Source organism: Aythya ferina, assembly GCF_964211825.1.
Source record: "Aythya ferina genome assembly, chromosome: 3".
NCBI classification, from domain to species: domain Eukaryota; kingdom Metazoa; phylum Chordata; class Aves; order Anseriformes; family Anatidae; genus Aythya; species Aythya ferina.
Window position 1 is genome coordinate 36,289,933 of NC_140298.1, and position 13,014 is coordinate 36,302,946.

A 13,014-nucleotide genomic window follows, 5' to 3' on the forward strand; every position below is an offset into this window, starting at 1 on the left:
ACAATGCGGTGCTTTTCCCACTCATTCCCAGTCAGACTCACTTCAGCCTCCAATACAGTCAACTGCTGAGATCCCCCTGTCACTCCACAAATATAGATGGGCTCTGGTCCTTTATAGCTCGATGGCATTATAGTACATTGTGCACCGGTGTCTACTAAAGCCTTATACTTCTGTGCGCGTGATGTGCCAGGCCATCGAATCCACACAGTCCAATAAACTCGATTGTCCCTTTCCTCCCCCTGGCTGGAGGCAGGGCCCCCCTAATCCTGGTCAGAATCTTCCTCGTTTCTGTGTTTGAAGGACTGTCTGCTGGAAGTTGGAGCAGCAAACTTTTCGGAGAATCCCTTTTTCCTGATTGTTTTCTTTTGCAACTCACGTACCCGTGCCTCTAGGGTCGCGGTAGATTTTCCATCCCACTTTCTCATGTCCTCTCCATGGTCTCGTAAGTAAAACCACAGGGTGGCACGGGGTGAGTACCCACCATATCGTCTTCCTTGTGTGGGTGAACGCCTACCCCTGACAGCTGAGACACTGCTTTGTACAGGTGCGAAGGAGAATAATCTCTCTTCAAGTTGGTGAACCTTTTCAGAAAGTTTCTCCCAAGTGTTCTCCTTTGGTCGGTGGGCACTGGTTGGTTCAGGTGGGGAGGACAATAGATTCTCTTCAAGTTGGTGAACCTTTTCAGAAAGTTTCTCCACAGCTGAGACGCAGGCCTGTAAGGAAGAGGAGAGACTTTCTTCGTACTGCCGGAGTTGTTTAGCCGCTTCACCCACTGTGGGTTCCTCATCCTCTTTCCAGGCCATTATTGCCAATGAGCTGGCATATGATGATGGTGCACTCCGTACAAACTTCCGCCACATGGGTTGTGTACACTTGACTTCATCTGGATCTGTGGATGTTTGTTTGAGGTCTGGATCCTCATAAATCACTTCCCGTACGGCTAATTCCCTCAGGTACTGGATTCCCTTCTCCATAGTGGTCCACTTGCCTGGTAGACATAAAATATCTTCCTTGAAGGGATACCTTTCCCTCACAGCTGAGAGGAGACGCCTCCAGAGGCTGGTGGGTCGTGCTCCATCTGCAATTGCTTTGTCAATGCCGGCGTCTCGAGCAAGGGATCCCAGCCGCTTGGCTTCCCTGCCGTCTAATTCCACACAATTGGCTCCAGAGTCCCAGCACCGGAGCAGCCAGGTGACAAGCTGCTCACCTATACAGCGACCAAAATCTTTTCGCACATCTCGTAGCTCGCGCTCGTTTAGGCTTCGGGTGGTTACTGTTGCTCTTTCGGCATCCTCATCTTCCTCCTCCTGAATCCTTGACGGCCCAGCGTCGTCATCATCTTCGTCATCTCTATACTTAGTTTTGGCAGAAGCCTTACCTGGATTGGCAGAAGACTCTCTGCGTTCTAAACGACTTGAATTTCTATACCATATTTTCACCTTCTCTACAGGGGCAGCTTGCACTGCTACTGCTCGTTTCTCTGACTTTGTTACAGGGTCTGCCACAGGGGTTGGAATGCCCTCTGCAGGGTCAACTTGCACTGCTACAGCTCGTTTCTCTGACACGGCCACAGGAGCTGGAGCGGCTCCAGGAGCTGGGACTGGAGCGGCTGCAGGAGCTGGGACTGGAGCGGCTGCAGGAGCTGGGACTGGAGCGGCTGCAGGAGCTGGGACTGGAGCGGCTGCAGGAGCTGGGACTGGAGCGGCTGCAGGAGCTGGGACTGGAGCGGCTGCAGGAGCTGGGACTGGAGCGGCTGCAGGAGCTGGAGCTGGAGCAGCTTCAGGAGCTGGGACTGGAGCGGCTGCAGGAGCTGGGACTGGAGCGGCTGCAGGAGCTGGGACTGGAGCGGCTGCAGGAGCTGGGACTGGAGCGGCTGCAGGAGCTGGGACTGGAGCGGCTGCAGGAGCTGGGACTGGAGCGGCTGCAGAATCCACCGTAGGGGTCACAGTGGCCGTTGGATCTGTCACAGGGTTTGGAGTGGCCGCAGGGTCTGTCACTAAGTTGACAGCAGTATCAATGGCAGCTCGATAGGCATGAGCCAGGCCCCAGCACGTTACAATGATTTGTGTTACTTTGGAACTGCCAGAATCATTACACCTTTTTTTCAAGCATTCTGCCAGTTTTTTAGGATTTTGCCATTGTTCAGGGGTGAATTTCCAACACACTGGGGGTGCCAACTGCTCTAGATGCCTGCCCATATCCACCCATACTCCCTGCCACCCACAACTATACTGCCTCCGGGCAGATCTCCGGATGAGCTTCATAAGTAGTTGTTTAACTTTAAGCAGAACCTGAAGTGCATTCAGGAGGCAGAACAACAGGACTATGCTGGTCTGAGTATCCCAAGGATATTCAATATCTTGGAGAGCTATTGTAATAAACTCGGAGGATAAGAGGGTGGTGAAGGAGGAAGGGAGAGTGATCAAGGAGGGTACAGGGGTGGTGAAGGAGAAAGGGAGAGTGATCAAGTAAGAAAAATTATCTTCCCCTTTCCCCTCCACAGATTGACTCCCTAATGAAAAAAGGCAACAGATACAATTGCTAATAGTTTCCAAAATACAGTTTCCAAAGTATAGAATCGAAGATGTTACTGAGTACAAATACCAGGTTAGAGTCATGGCCAGATATTTCATCATCTCATAAGCCACTGATACAACACACAGTACCATAATGGTCTGAAACCAGGGCCCGGAGAGGATAAACAACATGACAGAGAGCACATACGGAAAATAACGTGCTATAATACTCAATTTGGAAAACAGGCGCAGCACAGTTGAGATTAAAGCAATCAGCATTATGACAAGTGACTATTAAGCAGGTCTAATACTTATACCAATTTTAGTTTAACCCACTCTGGTCAGATCTGCCGTTATCTCAACCTTTCGAGCCCCACGTTGGGCGCCAAAAAGACTGTCGTGGTTTAACCCGGCTGGCAGCTAAACACCACGCAGCCGTTCGCTCACCCTCCCCCCTCCCTCTCTGGGACGGGGGAGAGAAATGGAAAGTGAAGCTCGTGAGTTGAGATGAAGACAGTTTAATAAGACAGGAAAATAATAATAATAATAATAATAATAATAATAATAATAATACAATGATGATAATAGTACTACTACTAATAATATGTACAAACAAGTGATGCACAATGCAATTGCTCACCACCCGCTGACCGATGCCCAGCTTAACCCCGAGCAGTCCGGCCCCCTCCCCCCGGCTAGCCACCCCTATATATTGTTTAGCATGACGTCAGATGGTATGGAATACCCCTTTGGCTAGTTTGGGTCACCTGTCCTGGGTCTGTCCCCTCCCAGCTCTTACTGCACCCCCCCAGCCTGCCCGTTGGCAGGACAGAGCAAAGGCTGAGATGTCCTTGGCTTAGTATAAGCACTGCTCTGCAACAATTAAAGCATCGGGGTGTTATCAGCACTCTTCTCATTCTAAGCCAAAACACAGCATTCCACCAGCTACTAGGAAGAAAATTAATTCTGTGCTAACTGAAACCAGGACACAGGTAAAATTTCCAGACTCCAGCTTACGCTAGATAGGCTGTGCTGGGAGATGCTGTGTGTGTTCAGTGTCTGAGGAGGCCTGCCCTAGGTGCTGCAGGTAGACAAAGAGGTATCCCCTGAGAATTTGCTTTCCTGCAGCCCTGCCTGTTGCCTGATGGCATAAGAAAATAAATAGTGATGCTCTCAGTGACTCTTTCAAGTCATCGGCTGAACACACAGCTGCACCACACAGGGAGCCTGGCCTTTGTGGTGGGGTGACCCTTGTCCCTGAAGCCGCTGGCTGGTGAAGGCTGGTGTGAGGTGCTGGTTGCCATATTAGCAGGCCACATTCTCCACAAGTGCCTGTGCTACACTTGGCACTAATCAAAAAGGGAGGCCCAAGGTTGCTTTAAATTCTTTTGAATTTCCCATTCGATGAGTTATTGGATCCACAGGAAAAAGATAAAGGTATGAAGCTAGAAACTTGTTTGGCAAGCCTACAGATAAGAAAGCCTGTTCCATAATGGATAAGCTGAGGCCGCAGCCTGACAGGATCCACAGCAGCTGGCAGTCCTGCTGCAGTAACTATGGGATGACTTCTTTTCTCTTGAGCACCGAAGCAAAAAAAATGTGGATAGGACATACATTTTGGAGTCACCTTCGAGCATTTACTGATGAACACAGTGACTGATTCTGGTCAAGGACTGTTGCACTTTTCACGGGGAGCACAAAGCCTATCAGAAAGTGTCGGCTGGCTAAATGCTGTAAAGCTGCCTCTGCTCAGGGAACACTCATACCAGCGTGGAAAAACTGCGAATGAAAAGCAACAGCCCTTGAACACATGGGAGGAGAACTCTGAAACATGTGGGACGCTGATCTGCAAAGGAGGGGGAGATACTCCACTGCCTGCCTGATGTTCACGTGCTCTTTTTCCATACACAGTCAGGCCACACAGAATCAGAAGGCAGGAAGGAGGACCTGCCTGAAAGGAAGGTGCACGTGATACTGGTATTTTTTCTTCTCCAGGGTGATTTCTATGGGGTCTTGGCAGTCTGGCATCTTTTACTGTCTGTAAAGCAGGGATACATATGGAGTCTATCAGTTATAACTAATTCATGCCTTCCAAAGACTTCCAAGTACCCAAGCCTATGTGAAGCATTGTGACTAAATGCAGAAACAACACAATTTTTCATTTTTGTGGTTTTTGTTTTCTGTTTTTGTTTGTTTGTTTGTTTGTTTTGTTTTCTCTAGAGGTCTCTGAACCTTCAGCACTCACAGAAATCATATTATAATTTCACCCATCCAAATAAGCCATGGAACCAGAGGGGTGAATGTTGTCAGATTTTTGACTCTGGCCAATGGTAGCCAGAGACCTAATGAAACACATTGTTTTGCATTGCCTTGCCCAGCACACATGAAGCACAGAAAAAGTACAGGAAATGTGAACTGTACAAGTGTAAGTCTTCTAGCCAAGGAGGTAACTCTGCTCATGAAGGCACTGTTTTTCACAAAGGTCTCAACAAGATCTGGTGAAATGTCCATTGCAATTGTCCTTTTACTCTATCTGCTTTTGTCAGTTCTACCAATAGCAGAGAGTTATTAACACCTTCTGAGCACCTGTGTTGCATCTCTACTTGGCCATTGCGAAGTCCTATTAGCTACCATGGGATGGGATCTGTTCTTGAAATACCTGTCCATATTGCTATCAGACATGAAGCTCAGGCTTGGGCTTGAGTTCTCAGAGCCAAATGACTACACTCAGGTGGATATGTAGCATGATTTTTCTGTTGGAGGAATTTCCAGTGATGCCTCTGCCAGAAGAGCAGGGTTTGTTCTGGTCACCTTCCCTTTCCTTTCAGCAACTCAGCTGGTTGTATTACTACCAATATATTCCTAATATCCCATGCTATACTCAATATTCTCCCCATCTATTTGCACATTATTTAACAGTTCCTTCCTCCTTCACATTCATTCATGACTTAGAAAAAGCCTTCCCGTCCTTTTTCAGGCAAAACACACACAGATGTCCCCAGGAACTTTGTCCAAAGGTTGCTGTGTCTGCTTCAACACTGGACATAATCTACATGACTGTACTCCTGAAGTACAATTACTTTATTCCTGTGCCCAACTGCAAGCATATGACCTTTTTTTTTTTCCACTTGTGAACCAGCTAAGGGAAAAATTAAATGAGTATCTCATCGATCTACATTCCCAATGCAGAGTTTGCTGCTCCAGGTCCCTAACTCTGTATCTCAGCTTCTATCATACATCAGGGCTCTTGCTGCAACAACGGCACAACCATTCTTAAATTAGCTTTCCTTGTTGGTGTTTAAATGAAAAGAGACATCTAATTTGTGAGTGAAAACATTTGTCATTTCTTAGGGGGATCCAGACATACAAAATACAATTAACATCTCTGAAGAATGCTACACAGAGGTTCAGAAGCAGCTGACAGGGAAAATGAAATGAAAACAAATAAAATCAGTTGTTCTAATACCATAACTCGAGTGGCAAGTGCAATCTTCTCCTTTTATCTGAGGTTGGAATTGCTTTCCTGCAACAGCTTTCATTATGAAAATGTGGCACTTCTCAGCACCAGAATATTAAGACAACACATGCCCACAGGGGCCCAGATCATTTTAACGAGGAACAAACAATACAGAATGCAGCTTTTATGTTTTTTCTGAGCTAACACCTGCTTTGCAGCAAATGAACAATGGTAATGATAAGCACAACAACTCACACATATCTAGGCTGAGATGCGTGTCGCTGGCATCTTTCTCTTCCTTCCAGCATAAGAAGGGTCTGGTGATCAGTGTCATTTTTAGGGTAGCCAAAACCCTTGGCTATGGGCTGAGGACAAGGTCTGTGTTTCTTGGAGATGTGAATCTTGTGGGGTGGTCCTGAGCTTCCCAAGGGACTGAGGGACCTTCAGTAACCCGACAGCTTTACAGGTGTGGGGAGGAGGACACGGCAGGGGCACAGAATGATTTGCTTATTGGTGATCCTGCCTGAGACAAGGCAATGGGCTCCAGGACCTTTCTGCAACACTACCAGCTCTGTATTTCTGTGGAGCTATGAGATAGACCTGCTGCAGGATGGCTCTGTTGCTGCACAGGGGATTCCAGCCAGGGTGTGGGAGGAGGAGGACTGCCCAGTTGATTAAAGGCCTGGAAATTAAAGTCCAAAAGCATGAGATGTGGGAGAGCCAGAGGCACAATTAGCCTGGTAACCACAACAGAAATATTACTGTAGAACAAGCCCGGAGAATTTGCCAGTAGCATCTCCAGAGAATCTAAAAGAATAACATGATCTAAGGATTATTTTTCCTCTAGTTAAGGACTGAATCACAGTTTTTTATATGGCCAGTAGGGTGACTACCATCACCTAGGTAATGACTTGCACAGGATTTGCAAGGCTATAAAGCCCAGACACTTGGAAAGGGCTCGTTCTTGGAGGAAACTCATGCTGCTGAGAAGACAGCCTGTGATCCAGAGCTTCCTTTTCATGTCCAGACCCTAGAGCTTACAGGTCTCTTACAGACCTCATGCCCCCAGCTCAGGCTATAAAAAGGGTCATGCTTTTAAGCTGTGGAAGTTCCCCAGTTCAGTCCCTGGTGTTAGCCAGCACAGCAGTCATCCCAGGCATATTGCTGCTGTGTTATTTTTGTTCTGGGGATGAAAAGAGGATTAAAATCTTCAGAGCTGCCATCTCAGATTCTTTTGGTAGGAGTCTGCTCATTTATGCAAACAAAACCTGCAAAGCTGGAAGGAGATTGACGCATAAGATTTAGAGCAAAGTATGGAATAATGATGCTGTGTTTTGCCAGATAGCAAATCTATGTGCTTCTCACTTGGCAACCAAGCAGAGACCTTAAAGAAGATGGAGGAGAGCAAAAAAGGATGCCACTATTCACCCACACTCATTGAGAGGGAAAGGATAGAAAGACCCTCAGGGCCTAGAACTGACAAGATAAAGAGGCAATATAAATAACTTCAATTAAGGACAGGTTTTGAAAATAAGTCTAATGATTTCTGTGCCTTCATGTTATTTCTATTTCCCTTAGGCACCCTGCTGTATTTGGTGGGGTGGCATCAAAAGTAACAGAAGACAACAAACACTATTTTCCTGTTGCAGGACTCTCTGGTTTTCCTCCCTCAGTTTCCTTGGAACAAAATCTTGACACTTCCATTCTCCACAGCCCGCTCCATTTCTCCCTTCTCAGAAGCAGATTTCAAGGTTTTCTGGTTATATAAATTCTAACAAGGAAACTAAAGTAGTGGAACCCACTTCTGAAGCATGCACTATAGACGGCAGCTCTCTCTCTCCCCTTCTTCCTCTCTCTTCTCCTTATTAAGGTAGGAAACCCTTTGTTCCTTTGGGAAAATTATACAAAAATATCTTTGCAAGACACGGGATGCATTTTTACTTGGTCTCACAAAAATTATCACTCAGAAATGAAGATCTGTTTCAGGACTGCACACTGAATATCTACATGTAAACCAGAGAATTTCAGGGATAATTTTGGATTTCTCAGAAATGACTTGAAACAGAATTTTTTGTAAAAAGACCGACTCTTGCATGTGCTCTGTTCAGTATGCCAAGAACTTATTAACTTTGCTTTATCCATCACAAGATATGACATAAAAGAAAGCATGCCACAGCTTAAATGAGGGGTGTGTGTTCTGTAAAAAAAGTCAGGCTTCGTGCCATCACCCGCCCGTGCTCCCACTCCCCTCATGTCCCAGTTCTGCCTCTCCTTTCTACCAGGGACCAGATCCTGCCCAGAGCACCAGGCTACACAGATGAGCATCCATTAGAAAAAATTTAAAAATGAAAATAAAAAATGTGGCTGAAACCAAATCATTGCTAATGGCTAGCAAGCTTTGCATTAATTTTGTGTGGGCAAGCTCAGTCCTGACAGAGCATGACAAGAGTAACAGCCCTAGATTTTGAGAGCCTCTCCGTAGCAAGACCAGAGCACATAACATGATTGCAGTAGTTGTTGTATATTCATGGCTGTCCCAGGAACGTGTGGCAGTGCCGTTTGGTGGGAAGATGGGCCTTCAGCTTCCATCCAGGCTTTTCACATTTCTCTGAGGGTACAGCAAGGGAACCAATTAGCACTAACGATGGCAGAGGTGATTTAGTGATATGGACACTTGTGTATATGAAAAAGACGGGTGCTGTCAGATCGGTGGAATATAAAAATCATTCCTGGAGCAGCCCAATCGTGCCAGTTAGCTAGAGGCATCAGGTGCCCAAAGAGATGAACTGCAGATCCTGATCTAAATTTAGCACGATGAGCTTTTTTAAATTTTGCTTATTACTCTGCTGTACAGCTCTTATCCAGAAAAGCATTGAGGTACACACATAATTCACAGCACAGCCACACCCTGTTGTTCAGATACCTAAAATTATGTGGGCTTATCTAGATTGCTAGATGAAAGGCGAGGAGCACCACATGGTTATCTCAAGCACCCAAAACCCTTGTGGTCACACATCCCACAAAGCCAACGTGCTTACAGAAGAAGGAAGTATTCAGAATCCTTTAGGAGCTATAAATGATAGGATGGTAACTGCAAAGCCACATATATATATCTGGTAGGTACATCTCCGCATAGATAAGTACATACACAAATACTAACTGTATCAGCATTTGTCAAATACATACCTACATAGATTGCTCTCTCCTTCTCTTCAGTTTCTTAGGTCACTTTGAATCGCTGAAGTCTCAGAGATGCAGCTGGATTCAGGGCAATGGGGGATAGAGAAATCAAAACTTGTCATTTTTAACTTTTACAGTTCCTAGAAGAATTTGTCTCATCTTTCTCTCTTCACTGCCTTTCTTTTCACTTTTAGATCCTTCACCACTGTACGAATTTTCAATAGGCACTCCAAGAGCTGAAGCTTTCCCTCCAAGTGAGGCTGCTCACAGATTTTCTGTGCTGACTGTCACCGTCTCTTCCATCTGCCTTTCAGAAAAAGAAACTTCAGCTCTTTCACAGTCCCACACTGGCACTCATGGGTACTCATCTACTTGCATCATGACTCTGCAAAATTACTTCTGTCTCATTAAAATATCCTAGAAGTATACACAGACAGCACCCTAGTCTGTATCCATAGGATCTGAAACTACTGAAGACTCTGTAAGATGCCAGGCTCATGCAGAATTTATAAAGCAGAGTAATAGAGTCTATGCTCAAGGGTCTGTGCCAGGCCAACAAGCATCCTCCCTTCTGGCCTGCAGTTGCAAGGCCAGGCATCTTTAATTCCTTATTGCCTCGGGTACACCTGGGAGGACTGGGCCATTAATTAGTGCCTTTTGTAGGGAGGATTCTGTTCCTTTTGCACCCAAACCAAGAAGAGCACAGCTTATCAAAACTGAGAATGCCAACAGCATCGCAAGGCACAGTGAGAAGAGGGAAAGAAATCATTGCTGAGAGCTGTGGAGCTCCCACGGATCTGTTGTGCAAAGCTCATTTTTTAAAGATTGGAAATGAGTGCAGGGAAGTCTCTGAGCTTTAGGCTAGCAGATCTGAATACATAAAGGAGAGCATCTTTTTATTCATTTAATTTCTACAGTTTCTTTGAAGTCTTAGAGGAAGATTTGGATATAAAGAGATGTATCTGGTTTGCTCACTCTTTTCCTCTATAAAATCAATTCAGTAGACAAACGATTATGGTTTATCCTACCTACGTGTTTAAAAATGCTCTGTATTATGGGGCACCTATAGTTAATAGAGCTGGGACATCTCAGCCATAACAGACAAATTTAATTCAGATAGCACACTATAAATGCAACTACTTTACTTTCAATGTGGCCATCCATGATGCGGGGAAGTCGAGTTGCATCTTTGTTTTTTTATAAGCTATAAGGAAGTCTCAGAAGATGGTTTCGGATACCAAGCTTTTTAGGTTAGAATTATTCCATGTTATTTTCTTTAGTCATGAAGAGTAACCAGCAATTGGATTCCTTGTTTCTTTTCTTTGCTAGAGAAATCCAGGACTGCTGTACAATAGAAGAGTTTATATTGACTTAAATAATAGCAAAATTATGGTATTACAAGAGTCAAGAGAATAACAATGGGGGACGACAGTGTTAAACTGGTCTGGTTGCATTCATTTAAGTCTTTTCAGTACTGGGCTTTGCAGATGAAAAGGGGTTTTGCTAAATGTTCAGCATCGCTCTCTTCAAAGCAGCTGCAGCAGCAGCAGACACGTCCCACTTACCAGGAACACTAAATTTCCTCCAGCAAGATCAGGAATGCCAAAACCAATATTGTGGCTGCTCCCAGGTTGGAAAATAATATGAAAATAAAAGGGAAAAAATAAATGAATTCAAGAAAAAGGCTGCTTTTCCTATTTGCTTATTTGTGCTAGTATTGGCAAACGCTGTCATTTTTCCAGCCTTTTTTGCACTGCTCTGAAAGCGAAGCCCAGAAAGGCCAAGCTTCTTCCATGTGCAGAGCTCTCATGGGGTTACTGCTTAGCAAGAGCCAGCTGTGGGGAAGTGGGGCAGCACACACAGGCTCCCAGCTGGTGTGCACAGGATGTTCAAGCTCCTCTCCTCACGTGCTGAAACCTTTCATTGCCCGAGGACTGCGCTCCCTGAGCGATGCTGGAGGAGTGGCAGCTGGGTGGAGACATTTTCCTGAGTACAACCCAATGGAAAAAACAGACCTTTAGTTATAAAATGTGCCCCAGTACTTAGTGAAGAGGAGAAGGAGGTGCAGTGGCAGTCAGGAGGCCTTGTTTTCTGTTTAGCAGATCGTTCCCAAAGAGCTTTGCCAAAAAGGGAGACTGCAGGCCCCAGCAGAGCCCCTCCAGCCTGCTGGCCTCTCCCTGTCCTGCAGCATGGAGGCACCAGGGATAGCACAGCTTTGTGCTGGAGCTGGAAGCCACACGCTGCCATGCTGGGCCACCAGTTTGTCCAGCTTCAACAGGCTGAGAAGAGCCACCAGCACTCACAGCAGGTCCTGGAGGTAGCTGCTCATGTCTCACCAACCTCCGTGGCCTCTCCCAGGTCCATCAGCACGTGCTCAGTGCTAATAACAGCCCTGATTAGCTCAGCACATGACTTGAAAATTCAGTCTCCTCACAGCTCACTATCCCACCTGAGGGTGAGGCAAAGCTCCAGGGACAGTTTGGGCTCAGGGGCAGTAGCCAAGGTTTCAGGGAAAAAACACACAGAAAGAACACCAGGGCCCTGCCAGGCACCAGAAGCAGAAAGAGACCCCTCACAGCATCCAAGCCACTGGTCCAGCTCGCTGACAGGGCCCTGTTCTTGTTGCAGTGACTTTCCCAGAGCAAAGGCACACGTGGCCCTGGCACAGAAGCGATGCAGCTACTGCTCATGAGCTGATTTTCAAGGGAAGGGGCTGCTCCAGCAGCAGGGGCTGTTTCTGACCTGCCAAGCCCAAAGGGAAGAAGAGCCCAAGAGCTCCACAAACCACAGAGGGTGGGTGCAAAGGTGGGCAAGCACCCCCTCACCTCCCCAGATCCCCACAGCGGGGCTGGGCGTCCCCTCGCCCTGCAGTAAGGGCGTGGGGGCAGCGAGCCCACCCCGAAGGAGATTTCATCGTAAATCATAATGAGGTCGTTTTCTTTCACTCGAGCGTTCCCATAGCAACAAAGAGAGGCGATTCTAATCTCCGATATAAAAGACGCCGTGAAAAATGACATGGTTTGGGGTTTGGGGGATTTTTTGGGGAGGGGAGAGGATGCTTCTGCAGCTGCTGGCACCCCCTGCGTGGCGTGCAGCCAGCACCACCATGCGGCCACGAGCCCGGCGGACCACGAGCCCCAGCACATCTCAGCTGGGCAGAGGGCAAAAGTCACAGGCACAAGAAAGCTTGGCAGGTGCCCTGCTGAGACCTTCTCGGCCATCCCTTGCTCTGTCTCACAGAAGCTGGTGGACTCAGGGTTGCAGCAGCACAGCCCAACACAGAGCTGCTCCCTGTGCTGTGGTACTGGAAGCAGGGCCCTCTCCAGAGCTGACAGGGGCACACTGCAGGACAGAGGGCACTTCGTGTCAGGCTGGTGGCTACAGGCTTAGGTATCTTCTTCACAGCTGCAGGGCCTAGCCCTGAATTGCCAGGCAGCAGGACAGCAGAACACAGCACATTTGAAAGGGAAAGAGGAACACACACACATTCCCCCCCCCCCCCCCCAGGATGTCCATGGGGACATAGCTGAGAACATCTTCCGTGACTCAGAGGATCACCGAGAGCCTACTGGCTCGAGGACAGAGGTGATACAGCACAGGGACTTTCAAGTCACTAGAGTAAAGGGACATAAACCTGGGACAGAAGGAGGCTCATGCTTTAATCCAGCAGGGTGCAATAGGAACTGGTGATTACTGTCTTTTTCTCCCCAGGCACTGTCAGGGAAATGCAAAGCACACCCCAGGCTCCCCTTGGACAGGTGAATTAATTCAGTACTGCACGCTTCAGAGGACAGCAGCTGTGTGGACAGACTAGTTTCAGGAAAAGGGGAGATGGGCAGTGCTACTGCTAGTGCTCCCTCT

The 13,014-nt window shown here is 47.1% G+C and overlaps 1 long non-coding RNA gene across 1 annotated transcript in view; it reads right to left on the reverse strand.

Moving 5' to 3' along the window:
- LOC311434253 overlaps positions 1–9,698 on the reverse strand; it is a 44,868-nt gene extending 35,170 nt beyond the window's left edge. Inside the window, exon 1 of the long non-coding RNA XR_014691342.1 lies at positions 9,160–9,698. This is a non-coding gene — a long non-coding RNA (uncharacterized lncRNA). The remainder of the gene's footprint in view (positions 1–9,159) is intronic.
- Between the last annotated feature and the right edge of the window lie 3,316 nt (positions 9,699–13,014).